This window comes from Palaemon carinicauda, chromosome 6 (genome assembly GCF_036898095.1).
Source record: "Palaemon carinicauda isolate YSFRI2023 chromosome 6, ASM3689809v2, whole genome shotgun sequence".
Classification (NCBI taxonomy): domain Eukaryota; kingdom Metazoa; phylum Arthropoda; class Malacostraca; order Decapoda; family Palaemonidae; genus Palaemon; species Palaemon carinicauda.
In genome coordinates, this window is record NC_090730.1 from 16,888,836 (window position 1) to 16,903,835 (window position 15,000).

At 33.9% G+C, this 15,000-nt stretch overlaps 1 pseudogene; it reads left to right on the forward strand.

Moving 5' to 3' along the window:
- LOC137642888 (glycine receptor subunit alpha-2-like) overlaps positions 1-15,000 on the forward strand; it is a 34,555-nt pseudogene that overhangs the window by 12,665 nt on the left and 6,890 nt on the right.

Below are 15,000 nucleotides of genomic sequence, written 5' to 3' on the forward strand. Positions count from 1 at the left end.
CGTTGATTTTGATACCAGAAATCTAGCATTCTTTATCATTGAACTGAATCATGTCAATCTATTTGCGAATGTTTTCTTTAACAGTATCTTGTGTGAGTTAACGTATTGCTATTGACAAGGCCACCCGATAAAGAGGGTTTAAAATGTCCTTGTTCCACGCAAAGATTAGACAATTTTATAAGAGTTAGCTTGATATACACGAAGTTGATACATTTATGGTCTTTTTACATGCTATTATCATTACTATTTTCTGATTAAACTAAGTCAAAATTGTCTGTACCTAATAATCTTATTAATATAATAATAATAATAATAATAATAATAATAATAATAATAATAATAATAATAATGATAATAATAATAATAATGATTTTTTAATAATAATAATAATAATAATAATAATAATAATAATAATAATAATAATAATAATAATAATGAAATAACACATTCTTCACGAGCTCAACATACAGTAGTACTAGATTGTTTGGGTGGTATTATACGCCAGTAGGAAATCGATATAAAATACTTATTAACCTTGGGTCTTAAAACAACGTTTGCGTGACTGAGAGAAATAATAACAACAAGAATGTTTATTTATTCGTACATGTCTTTAAAAAGCGTCGTCAATTCAATATCTTTAAGGTTACGTGTTACGCTTATCTTTGTATTTGTTGATAAGTATCCTAGCTGAAATCCTCAACAATGATTATGATAATGACGATATTATGACTACTGTAAATTCTGCTATGAATAATAATAATAATAATAATAATAATAATAATAATAATAATAATAATAATAATAATAATAATAATCAGTGATTTTAGACCTCCGCCAATGAATATGGCCATCATTTTACCGAAGTCTACGGACAAAACACTTTTTTTTTCATATGTTGAGAGTGAATGACACTATCGTAACCTTTTAATAAAGTCTACGGACAGAACATTCCCTTTTTCATAGGTTCTCCGTAGATAGCGTAAAGTTCGTTTGTTTTAGATTGCCATACTTTACGTAAGACACGCGCTCTTGCGTTGGCACCGCGTAAAAAGTGAAAAGTGTAACATTGATCCAGGATCATGATCTTGATCCAGATCACCTCTAAAATTCAATGGTTTCTTCAGGAGCATAATACTTAACTGTTGTTAAAATTTGGTGAAAATCCAGCAAGAAGTTTTGAAGTAATCTTTCAAACAGACAAATAGATAGATAGATAAAATCACTGAAAGTTTCATTACTTTACGATTAAGATTGTGGCTGTATGATTGATGACCGGAATGTGACCTTTTCTTGACCTTGACCATGGACTCGAATTTGACCTTTAACCTTAACGTGTATTAATTGACGTGGATTTTCCTGCACTCAAATATGAACCAAGGTAGAAGTCTCTGTGACAACAATGTACAAACTTACAGCTGATTACGTGAATTTGACATTTTGCTTGACCGTGACCTTGACCTTTGACCTTGACCTTACCCAATTTAATATTTTCCTTCTTTTTACATGACAGTTAATCCCTGCAAGTTTCATTATTCTGCTATTAAAACTGTGGCCAGAAAGGTGTTCATTAACAAACACACAAACAAACACACAAAAAGGGATAAAACATAATCTCCTCCTTCCAACTTCGTTGGCGGAGGTAATTAAACAAACGCAAGTAAGACCATAACCTCCTTAGCGGAAGTAATAATAAGAATGATGTGGTACACAAGGGTTACGATTAAGAATACACGGAATGCCATAATTATGACTTCCTGTTGATGATCAACATTCCTCTGAAATTCAAAATAAAACAAAAGAAATCTCATAACGGGTTGGGATCTCATAATCTTTTATTAGCTATAATAAGCGAATCATACACTTATCTATATTTCTATCATATATTTTCAATCTAATTTCTTCGTTATTCTTAGCTTTTCAATAATATGTTACGCTAGCGTAAGGAACCTTAAGGTTTAAAGGTTTAAAGACCGCTTATGAATGACAGAGACAAGGGATAGTGACATTGCCCTATCAAGCAGGACAGTACCCTAGAGACTGACCATATTACATATGATCAGCGTCCAAGCACCCTCTCCACACAAGCTAGGACCAAGGAGAACCAGGCATTAGCTGTTATAGACCTATTGGCTCCCCCAAACGCCCCATTCTTAGCTCACAAGGACGGTGATGTTGCAGCAACCAAAGGGACTAACGAGTTTGAGCGGGACTCGAACCCTAGTCTGGTGATCACCAGGCAAGGACGCTACCACCAGGCCACCACAACTCTAAATCTTTATTTAATTAGATCAAAATTGTTTGAGATTCAAATTAATTTCATAGTCCGAGAAGTGCTGTCCCCTAAAGAAAAAACCAACAGGATTAAAGTAAAATCATGTCACTTTTCTCTTTACTGCTTTGATATTATACATTTATGAAGCTGTAAAAGTCTTTGAATCTCTTATCGCTGAAATCTATCACGGTCATTACAAATAGAACAAAGAAAGAAATAAAAATGAAAATTTAAAAAGGTAGCCAAGCGCTGCCCTTTTTTTTCAGTTCAACGAACCTACCTCTTAGAACTAGCTATAGCTCATTATTATTATTATTATTATTATTATTATTATTATTATTATTATTATTATTATTATTATTATTATTATTATTATTATTATTACAAGCCAAGCTATTATTGTAATATTCCTTTCCTTGTTATTAGCTCCACTTTTCTCGAGTGAAAGTATTCGAAAATGATTGATATCTTTACGTTAAAAGCTTCCTCGTAGTATGGCCCAGAGTCACGAAAACGTTCTTAAGGGTAAAGTGAATTGCGTTTTTCCAGTTAGCTTTGTACCGAACAAAAGATTGTCTATCCTTTAAGGGTGCAATGAATATACATTGTAGTGTTTCAATGCAGTGCAGCTTTACCTTTTTACAGAGATTTGGGTTAGTTTTGCAGATAGTGTACCGCGTGTCGTTTATACACGTTCATACATTGAAATGCTATTGCTTTTATCTCTCTCTCTCTCTCTCTCTCTCTCTCTCTCTCTCTCTCTCTCTCTCTCTCTCTCGCACTGATGATAGGAAACCCCGTTTAAGCTTGCCATCGCATGTCTCCTATTGTTTGAATTTTTACGACATTGTTGTCCTTGACTGTTTGAGAGAGAGAGAGAGAGAGAGAGAGAGAGAGAGAGAGAGAGAGAGAGAGAGAGAGAGAGAGAGAGAGAGAGATATTACGAAAATGTTTTTGCAAATGGCGCAATTGTTTCAGTGCACTGTATTTTGTGCAGCTCCGCATACCTGTAACAGATTATCAAAACAATCTCCCGCTGCTTTTCCCAGCTTATTAGCAATATTACTTCAATTCTCATCACCCAGGTTCAAATATAACTGCTCCTTAGCCAAGATTTGTAACCATAATAAAAGAAGAAACATTCTTATAATTTTCAGACATTGTTTTCGTTTCCACAGGTGTATCACCGTAGCCTGTAGTGAGATCAACATCGCTAAACTGCTTCCGCCGGATTACGACATGACAGAAGCGCCCTTCCCAAGTGGTGAGTACTTGTCTGTTCACATAATTTGGTAAGATTTAAAGAACACGTAGGTCCTAGAAGCCTAGATATTACCTTCATGTGTAACGTGTTTGTTTTTATTCATATAAAATACCGCTACTATCTAATACTGAAGATCATTATAGTTTTATGAAGTAATTTTAATTTAGGTAAAGACAACTACCTCTTGTCAACAAACTTCTCTGCGCTCAGATACTCTTTCAAGTGATTTACGCACCAGTCCTTTTACTGGGCTAACTAAAACCCAGTTGTGTCAAGTAGCTTTATATTTCATTCATGGACTCACCATTCCAGGGCCAAAGGCTTATCGATTTAAGATAAAGGACTGCTTTCACCGTAAACCTTTGTTGTTTTGAACCCTTTATTTGTGTTTTATAAACACTCGTTTCTTCTTCTATATGAAAGTCAATAGGATACGGAAACTCCTTCCATAACTCGTAAGGAGAAAGAAGAAAAATGAAACCCCTTTATAAATGGAAGTGATAGATCCACATCCTCAAAGAGGGTAGACTTATGCAATGGTAACCAAGAGAAAAATTGTAGTTTGCGGTTAAATTAATGAAATAATTCCCTTAGCAAAGGGATCTCGCGTAGACAAAATGTGAGTTTTTGGTAGCCTGGCAGGAGTTATAACGCTGTCTGGAAGGTAGTTTTGTGTTTTGAAGGAAAGCCAGTTCCGATAGAAGGGGTTCACTATAGTCAATTTCTTTTAGCGATGCAGATTTGCACCGACTCGCAGCGGTGCCCTTTTAGCTCGGAGAAGTTTCCTGATCGCTGATTGGTTGGACGAGATAATTCTAACCAATCAGCGATCAGGAAACTTTTCCGAGCTAATAGGGCACCGCTGCGAGTCGGTGCAAATCTGCCTTGATAAAAGAAATGGACTATAGTGTGTTGTATAATCCACATTTTCTATCAGTGCTTTGCTCTTAATCCCTGACTAAAAACCGAAGTAAGAGGTTGGCTTTTGAATAGTTCACATAAATTATCACCCAGTTTTGTTTTGAGAGTAACGTAAGAGACCTTTTGATATTCAGTATTCATACGTAATGCCCTCTGTGGGTTCCGTATTATCAGAGCTCGGGTATATTTTTTCAAATGTAACAGACATATGTAATATAAACAGGTGAGTTTGGAGCTCGGGAGTTTATGTAATTCCCCAGACGTAATAATGATAAAATCACACACACACACACACACACACACACACACATATATATATATATATATATATATATATATATATATATATATATATATGTATGTATGTATGTGTGTGTGTGTGTGTGCACTTTACACCTCTACCCCCATTCCTTGTTTAGTGGTCGCGATACTTGATGGACATTGGGTGAGCTGAATTCCTTTATATAAACTCCTCTTGACCCAGGGCTGTACTATATATCTAGTAAATCTACTATAGTGGTACGTAACCATACCAGAAGTCATAAGCGATAAATTCCTCTAGGTATTATAGGCGACGTACTAAGCAAACTCCAGACCCAGGAGGAAATTAAGACTCACAGTTCGCAAAGGCTGACAAACGCGGTGCGTGTGAACGAAACATCGATTTCTGTCGCAGTGTGGTCCTTATTTTAGAGCAGGTCAAGAGAACATATCCACAATTTGTATTTCTATGCCTTCTTTAGTTCTTTAGTCTTCAGGTTAGTGGTTCCCATTTTTTCCCGAGTTTTATCTATATTCGTCTTCATGTAGATAAGGAAAACAAAATTGATCTGAGCACAATATTTGCTTAGTTACACAAATTATTAATACGCAAATAAAAAAATGATTTATTTAGTACCAGCTTAGTCATTTAGAGGGAAGTGAATTCAGCCATCATATGCAATGAAATATTTGTTGTTAACTAGTTGTTAGTAATGTATAATTTCCTTAGGGTACATTTCCCCCAGGGAAGCTTCATAGTCTTGGTGGTGGCCAGGTGGTAGCGTCCTTGCCTGACTGGGAACCTATAGGTCTATCTGCTGAGTCATCAGTAGCCATTGCCTGGCCTTCCTTGGCGCTGATCATATGTAATATAATCAGTCTCTAGGAGTCTAGGACATTGTCCTGCTCGATAGGCCAATGTTGATGTCCCTTGCCTCTGTTATTCATGGGTGGCCTTTAAAGCTTTAAGCCTTTATACTGGTTCCGTGTAGATTGTAATTTACCGAACATTATTACAACTAGAAATAGATGCTTTTCTCAGGAACATGTATAATGACCTTTGGCTATTTGTGTTTATATCTTTGAGACGCCATTAACTGTAGACCATACTGGTTCTCTCTCTCTCTCTCTCTCTCTCTCTCTCTCTCTCTCTCTCTCTCTCTCTCTCTCTCTCTCTCTCTCTCTCTGAATTTTAACTGTTTTTGGAGTAGAGACAAAACATGGTAAGGATTCAAAAAACAAATCCTGTACAAAATTTATGGAATATCTTTTTATTAATTATTCATTACTTCTCTTATAGTTTATTTATTTCCTTATTGCCTTTCCTCACTGGGGTATTTTCCATGTTGGAACCCTTGAGCTAGCGTCCTTCTTTTCCAACTAGGTTTGTGGCTTTGTTAGTAGTAGTAGTAGTAGTAATAATAATAATAATAATAATAATAATAATAATAATAATAATAATAATAATAATAATAGGGTTATATATTGGCTGATTATAATAATAATAATAATAATAATAATAATAATAATAATAATAATAATAATAATAATAATAATAATAATAATAATAATAATAATAATAATAATAATAAACATGCAAAGAATAAGAATTTTTTTTTTGGGTGTGTAACAGGCATGGTCTACGGGAAATACACTTCATGTTTAGACTCTTCGTCGTTCAGCCCATTGCTTATGTAACTATGGGGAGCGAAGGTATGCAACGTCCTCTGGGCCATGATTACCCATCTCGACACTCCCTAATTTCACTAGTAAGGTTTAAAGGTCACTCGTGATTGTGTGAGGCAAGGGACAGGATAATGTACGTATTTTTACCTCCACTAACGAAGATGGAAGGAGGTTATGTTTTCACCTTTGTGTGTGTCTGTGTATTTGTTTGTGAACAGCTTCCTGGCTACAAGTTTAATCGTAGAGTAATGAATCTTGCAGGGATTAACTGTTATGTAAAAAGCTGGACATGATTCAATTTTGGAAGGCCAAGGTCAAAGGTCAAGGCCACGGTTAAGCAAAATGTTCAAAACACGTAATCAGCCATAAGTTTGGACAAAGTTGTCACGGAGACTTAAAACTTAGTTCATATTTGAGTGCATGAAATTTCACGCCAATTCATGCATGTTAAGGTCATAGGTCAAGGTCAAAGTCGAGCAAAAGGTCGAGAGGTAAGATGCTGCGGCGGAAGTCTGCACTCCACCGAGTGCCCCTCTATAGTCTATTTCTTTTATCGAGGCAGATTTGCACCGACTCACAGCGGTGCCCTTTTAGCTCGGAAAAGTTTCCTGATCGCTGATTGATTAGGATTATCTCGTCCAACCAATCAGCGATCAGGAAACTTTTCCGAGCTAAAAGGGCACCGCTGCGAGTCGGTGCAAATATGCCTTGCTAAAAGAAATTGACTATAGTTAGGCATGCAGTGAATTCCAACAGTCATACCTTCACCATAAGGCTCAGTACTATACAATAGTCTATAAGTGTTATTCCAGCTGTTACTAGATTGTGGAATGATCTTAATCGGGCAGTAGTTTGTTTCCAGCTGTGACAGATTGTGGAATGGTCTTCCTAATCGAGCTGTAGAATCGCGGGAACTTCAGAATTTCAAACTTGTTTTTATGTTGAACAGGCTGACATCAGTCGCTCTTCATAGTTTATATCAGACAGATCTGTGACGGGCCGAGAGAGGGCTGTGAACTCAGTTGATTGCATCCTGCCTTTGAGTTCACAACCCTCTCTCGGCCCGTCACCATGTACCAACCGTGTGTCACACAATTGTACATAATTATATATACAAAAGGAATTATGTACAATTGTGTGACACATGGTTGGTACAGATCTTTTCCAACGTTGTTACTTGTCTTAAGATATTTTATATCAATTAATCATTACTTCTCTTGTGGTTTAGTTATTTCCTCATTTCCTTTCCTCGCTGGTCTATTTTTACCCTGTTGGAGCACTTGGGCATATAGCATACTGCTTTTCCAACTAATGTTGTTGCATAGCTAATAATAATAATAATAATAATAATAATAATAATAATAATAATAATAATCCTGCTTTTCAAACTAGGTTGTAGCTTAGCTAATAATAATAATAATAATAATAATAATAATAATAATAATAATAATAATAATAATAATAATAATAATAATAATAATAATAATATAATCCTGCTTTTTGAACTAGGGTGGTATGTTAGCTAATAATAATAATAATAATAATAATAATAATAATAATAATAATAATAATAATAATAATAATAATAATAATAACAACGCCCTAGAGACTGTTCATTTATACACATGATCACCGCCCAAAGTCCCTCTCTATCAAACTAGGACAATATCGGTACATTAGTCTGTCAATAGATAACATTCAACTGTTATTTTTCTTCCTTTCCTTTTGTTTTCTTATGAATATTAAGTATTCCCTCTCTTAGTCGCTAGGAGTGGCGTGCCAGACCTGCAACTACTGCTCACGAAGGAGTGTATTCCATAATTAAAAACCAAGAATGATAAGAAATAATTCAACAGTGGCTAAAACAAGCTGTCCAGTTGCATTTTGATTATAAGCACTTAAGTCAAATTACAGAAGATATAAAGAAAGTTATTTATTTTTTGTTGTAATGTCTATGCTGATGAATAATTTCTTTAATAATTATAGCTTTGAAAAGAACTGTCAGGTTGGAACTCGTTAAAATTTAAAACAATGACTACTGTATACTGTTAAAAGTTGCATTTAAAAATCGGCAAATGCCTGGTGATATTTATTCCAGGATGTTTACCGTTTTAAAAACGGATATATTGACGTGATATTACGGTCAGACACGTGTAAAAGATAATGGAAAAGTAAGGTAAAAATTACAGTCGCTTGTATTTTACTGAAATACGGCTGAGAACAGTATATTTTTACGGCAAAATTTCCTATTAAAATTGCGGCGTTTTTTGTTTTTGTTTTCAAAGTGTAATTATTTCGCTCGTCTGTGAAAAGGACTTTCTATAGAAAAAGGCGATGTCTTTCTAAACGCTAGAGTAAAAGGTTCTAGTCTTTGAATATTTATACATAATCATTAACTTCATAAAGTGTAAAGGAGATTAAGATTCAATAGATGAGCAGTACAGGGAGTTCTTAAAAAAAAAAAAAAAAGTTGCTTTGATTCTAGGAAGCTGTGTCATCACTGGTATTTCTAACAATCAATTTACAAGAAAAACACCCAAGAGAAGTGTAGTTGTTTCTTCGATACACTATCATATAAAGGTAAATGATTGAACTGGATAATATATCATGTTATTAGTATGGAATGGAAATATCTATTTGTGTTTATGAGTAAACAAAGTCTATGTTTACAACGGGAATAGGATATCCTAATCTATTTCCATTTTATCTAGTTTTGTGGGAAAATAATCAAAACAATGTATATATATATATATATATATATATATACATATATATATATATATATATATATATATATATATATATATATATATACTATCTATATAAATATATATATATATATATATATATATATATGTATTTATATATATATATTATATATATTATATATATATACATATATATATATATATATATATATATATATATATATATATATATATATATATAATTACATATATATACATACATATATATATATATATATATATATATATATATATATATATATATATATATATATATATATATATATGTGTGTGTGTGTGTGTGTATATATATATATACGTATGATTTCGGTAATCGTGAGCAAAATAAAGATTTGGAAAAGCTAGCAGATTGCAGTGCGTATAACAATGATAGGTAATTATTTAATCAAATACAATACAGTTAGCGTATAATAATTAACAAACAGTTTGAAAGTATTTTCAGAGAAAAAGAAATTATTCACACTTATTTCTTTGTTTAACCAACAGCTTAGTTCCATGAAAAGTAGCATGAAGTCAGACATAGTTTTTTTACTACAATCTCTTTTCCTCAACAGATGGCGGTCCAATCATTGTTGGCATTGGCTGGAATATCAAAGGAATACTGGAAGTCAATTTTCGTGAAATGGTAAGTGATTTAACTCAAGTCCTGATTATGGAACTCTTGTAACATAGGGTAAGGAATGGAATCGATAATTAGATAAGAATCAGACTCAAAATTAGACACAAACCCAACCCATAGCTTAGGTTCATTTCCCTGACACGACACTACGACTAGCGAAGGCCAGTCTACAATAGTTCGTCCAGGAATGTCTTTCATAAGTGAAGGCCAATTACAGCTGGACCTTCGTGAAGGTTATCCTTTCCAAATAGAGTTTACAGATGGTAATAAAGTTCTCATGTGCGTTGGTCTAATGTAGAATTTCCCTGAAATATTACTGAGTCAGTTGATTATTTTGAAGTTGCAGGAGAGCTCGGGTAGTTTACGAGATGAAATTATTATCCAACGCTAATTATTGAGTTTATTCGTAATTGTTACAGAACGTGGAGAATGTGAGTCATTGGTAACTGTCATGAAAACATTTCCACATGACAGAATTTGGAAACATCCATAAAAAAAGGGTGGGGGGGGGGGGTTGCTAAATCGATGGTTTTAGGGGTAGGTCACGAAACAGTGAAAATTAAGCAACTTTTATGTGAAATTATCCATTATTAAAGTTATCGTCGTTACTCTTTTTTTTTATTAATTCACTAGTGAAAGGAGAGATATATATTGGCAAGGATAAATTGCAGAGTCAGTGGAAGCTAACTAGATTAGTATTGGAGACCGTAAACCGTTTGATTTTCATAACTCCTGTTCTATTGAATACAAAATATCTATTTGTATTTCTACATTGTTATTATTAAAGAAGGAGATTAACCAGCCCAATGTATTTCTAGAATATTGGTTACTTGCTATAATAGAATGCCATAGAAAGACCTTATATAGACGCGGTGGAATGGCATGTCTGAGGCCTTTGTTTGGCAGCGGAATAGTTACGGCTAATGAAGATGGTATATGTATATATATATATATATATATATATATATATATATATATATATATATATATATATATATATATATATATATATAGAGAGAGAGAGAGAGAGAGAGAGAGAGAGAGAGAGAGAGAGAGAGAGAGAGAGAGAGAGAGATCGGAATAAATAAATGAGAATTATAATCGTTTCTCTACCGAGAGGCTCTGAAAGAACTACGAAAATATAACAATTCCTGTAAAACACACAGTGATGACACCATGACAATTGCTTCCCATGAATGTACACCCCCGCCCTCACACACACACACGCACACACACACACGCACACACATATACAATATATATATATATATATATATATATATATATATATATATATATATATATATATATATATATATATATATATATACTGTACATATATATATGTATATATATGCATGTATATATATATATATATATATATATATATATATATATATATATATATATATATATATATATATATATATATATATATAAGATAGACAGGTAGACAGAGATAGATAAATAGATAGATAATGTATTAGTGTTGTCCAAAAGTAGAAGATATCATCTCTCCGGACAATACGAAAAAGTCCTTAGTATAAATCCTTCCCTCGACTTTGAGTTTCCCTTGTATTGGAACAGAAGAGACTAGGCTTGAGATAGACAGCCATCTGAATTAACAACCATTGAGAGACAGACAGTCAATAGCAAGGGGATTCTGGTCTTCCAGATCTCAAGGGAATAATCTACAAGATGGAAGCAGCAGAGGGAAGAGGTCAAACTTGTTCTGGTATGCAGTGTTCCTTGATAAAGATTCACTTGTACTGTTTCTTTGTTAGGTGGACAAATGCAGAAAGAACAAGTGTGAGTTGTGACTACATCTAGTATGCTGTGTCCAGTAGGAGAGAATTAATTGTACCAGAATAGTGGAACGAGAGCATTAGAACGGAAGAGACTAGGCTTAAGGTAGACAGCCATCTGAATTAACAATCATTCAATACGTAGTAAAAGACTAAAAGTGTTTTGCTTTAATCTCTATGCGCATTGCGTATGGAAAGTACGTATCTTTGTCGTTGCTTTAATAGCTTCTACTCTTAAATAACATTGTAATAACGACTGTACTCATACTGTATATCCACTTGACTAACATCACCACTACTGCAATCCTTAAACTTGTGTTAAACAAAATGCTGTTAATCTAACAATCAATAAAAACCTAACTCTTCACTATCCATTCTCACAACAGACTATCCTGGCCTCCATGTATCTAAGGATCAGATGGATGGAACCTCGCTTGATCCCCAACGAAGAGGCGTCAGGAGAAGGCGAAAGTCTGCCTTTGCATTCGTCTTTCCTGAAGAGGGTGTGGCTGCCGGACCTCTACATTCACGAAGCCACCGAAATCACGACCCTCAGCATGATACAAGAACTCCAGGGAGCTTACATCCAAGAGAACTATACCATCGTCTTCTCCTCTTTGTAAGCCACGCAGTCTTTTCTTTATTGCCATTAAATTTTTTTAATATTAATATTAATATTAATATTAATATTAATATTAATAATAATAATAATAACAATAATAAAAATAATGATTATGATAATAATATTAATGTTAGTATTAATGTTAATATTAGTATTAATATTAATATTAAGATAAATATTAATATTAATACTAATATTAATATTAATATTAGTATTAATATTAATAATAATAATAATAATAATAATAAAAGATTTCTGATCTATTCTTTGCCATGGCAGAAGGTCCCCCAGGCAAGACATTTTTATTGAGATTTACAGTATTGTTCTTCTTATAAGAGGTAATTTAATCCAGTTTTTCATTATTTTATTTCTATTTCCAGGCTACAGACACGATTGGCATGTCCCATGTATTTCTACAAGTATCCCTTCGATGCCCAGACGTGCACCCTAAGCGTCTCTTCCTGTGAGTCTTATAGAATATTTTTTTTTTTTAGAGTAATTTTAACATTAAGCTTAATAAACGGCAATGACCATGCAACCAATTTCTATATTATTATTATTATTATTATTATTATTATTATTATTATTATTATTATTATTATTATTATTAGGTAAGCTATAAACCTAGTCGGAAAAGCAGGATGTTACAAGTCCAGGGGCTCCAAAACAGAAAATAGCCCAGTGAAGAAAGGAAACAAGGAAATAAGATAGTCAATTAACAATCAAAATAAAATATTTTAAGAACAGTAACACTAATTAAAATAAATATTTCACATATAACTATACAAACATTAACAAAATTTGTGGAAGAGAAACAACATAGAATAGTGTGCCCGAGTGTGGCCTCAAGCAAGAGAACTGTAACCCAAGCCAGTGGAAGACCATGGTACAGAGGCTATGGCACTACCCAAGACTAGAGAATAATGCTTTGATTTTGGAGTGTCCTTCTCCTAGAAGAACTGCTTGTCATAACTAAAGAATCACTTCTACCCTTACCAAGAGGAAAGGGGCCACTTAAGTTACTTGACTTTTTAGAAATATTAACACACAAAAGGCCCGCAACTTGCAAACTAAATTGGTTCCAAGAAGTTGTTTGTCAATCGAATTATTTGCGAGTCGATTTTTTTTCTTTCTTTTTTTTTTATTTTGGCCTAGGTTAGGCCTAACCTGAATCCCATGCCTTTAATTTCCAGCTACAAAAGTCAACAAATAGTTGGGTTTTCATATGAAATAGATATCAGGTTATTACAAATGTCATTTTGCTTACTGTATCAAATGATATAATATTGTTTTATTACATTATTCCTTTATATCTTTGTTATTCTTAGTTAGATTTGTTTTTGTATCCCTTAATGTTTGCAAGTCGAAAGTTTGTAAGTTGAGGACCCTCTGTATTAAAAAAAATGATAGGTACAGTTGCCTGCATTAATTCCGGTACACTTCACGGAAAGCTAAGGAGACGTCTGACAGCAAATAGTAATGTTTAACTTAACACCACTTGGTTAAATTAATGCAAATGCTATTGATCACGTGTTTATAAGCTAATATACTTTGTTTAAGAGACAGCATTGCTAAATGTTTCTGTTTTGCTAAACAATTTACAACTATCAGACGTCTCCTCGGATTCCTGGGAAGTGTACAAGAATTAATGAAACCAGATGTACTTTTATTTTTCCAAGGTACAGTTGGCTTCATTAATTCCGGTACAGTGACGTCTCCATAACTTTCCATGAAATGTACCGGAATTAATGAAGCCAACTGTACTTTTATTTTTCCAAGGTACAGTTGGCTTCATTAATTCTGGTACACTGACGTCTCCATAACTTCCCATGAAATGTATTGGAACTATTGAAGCCAACTGTACTTTTATTTTTCCAAGGTACAGTTGGCTTCATTAATCCCGGTACACTGACGTCTCCATAAGTTCCCACGAAATGTGCCGGAATTAATGAAGCCAACTGTACTTTTATTTTTCCAATGTACAGTTGGCTTCATTAATTCCGGTACACTGACGTCTCCATAACTTCCCATGAAATGTACCTGAATTAATGAAGCCAATTGTACTTTTATTTTTCCAATGTACAGTTGGCTTCATTAATTCCGGTACACTGACGTCTCCATAACCTTCCATGAAATGTACCGGAATTAATGAAGCCAATTGTACTTTTTGTAATTCCAAGGTACAGTTGGCTTCATTAATTCCGGTACACTGACGTCTCCATAACTTTCCATGAAATGTGCCGGAATTAATGAAGCCAACTGTACTTTTATTTTTCCAATGTACAGTTGGCTTCATTAATTCCGGTACACTGACGTCTCCATAACCTTCCATGAAATGTACCGGAATTAATGAAGCCAATTGTACTTTTTGTAATTCCAAGGTACAGTTGGCTTCATTGATTCCGGTACACTGACGTCTCCATAACTTCCCATGAAATGTACCGGAATTAATGAAGCCAGCTGTACTTTTATTTTTCCGAGGTACAGTTGGCTTCATTAATTCCGGTACACTGACGTCTCCATAACTTCCCATGAAATGTACCGGAATTAATGAAGCCAGCTGTACTTTTATTTTTCCGAGGTACAGTTGGCTTCATTAATTCCGGTACACTGACGTCTCCATAACTTCCCATGAAATGTACCGGAATTAATGAAGCCAGCTGTACTTTTATTTTCCCGAGGTACAGTTGGCTTCATTAATCCCGGTACACTGACGTCTCCATAACTTCCCATGAAATGTACCGGAATTAATGAAGCCAGCTGTACTTATATTTTCCCGAGG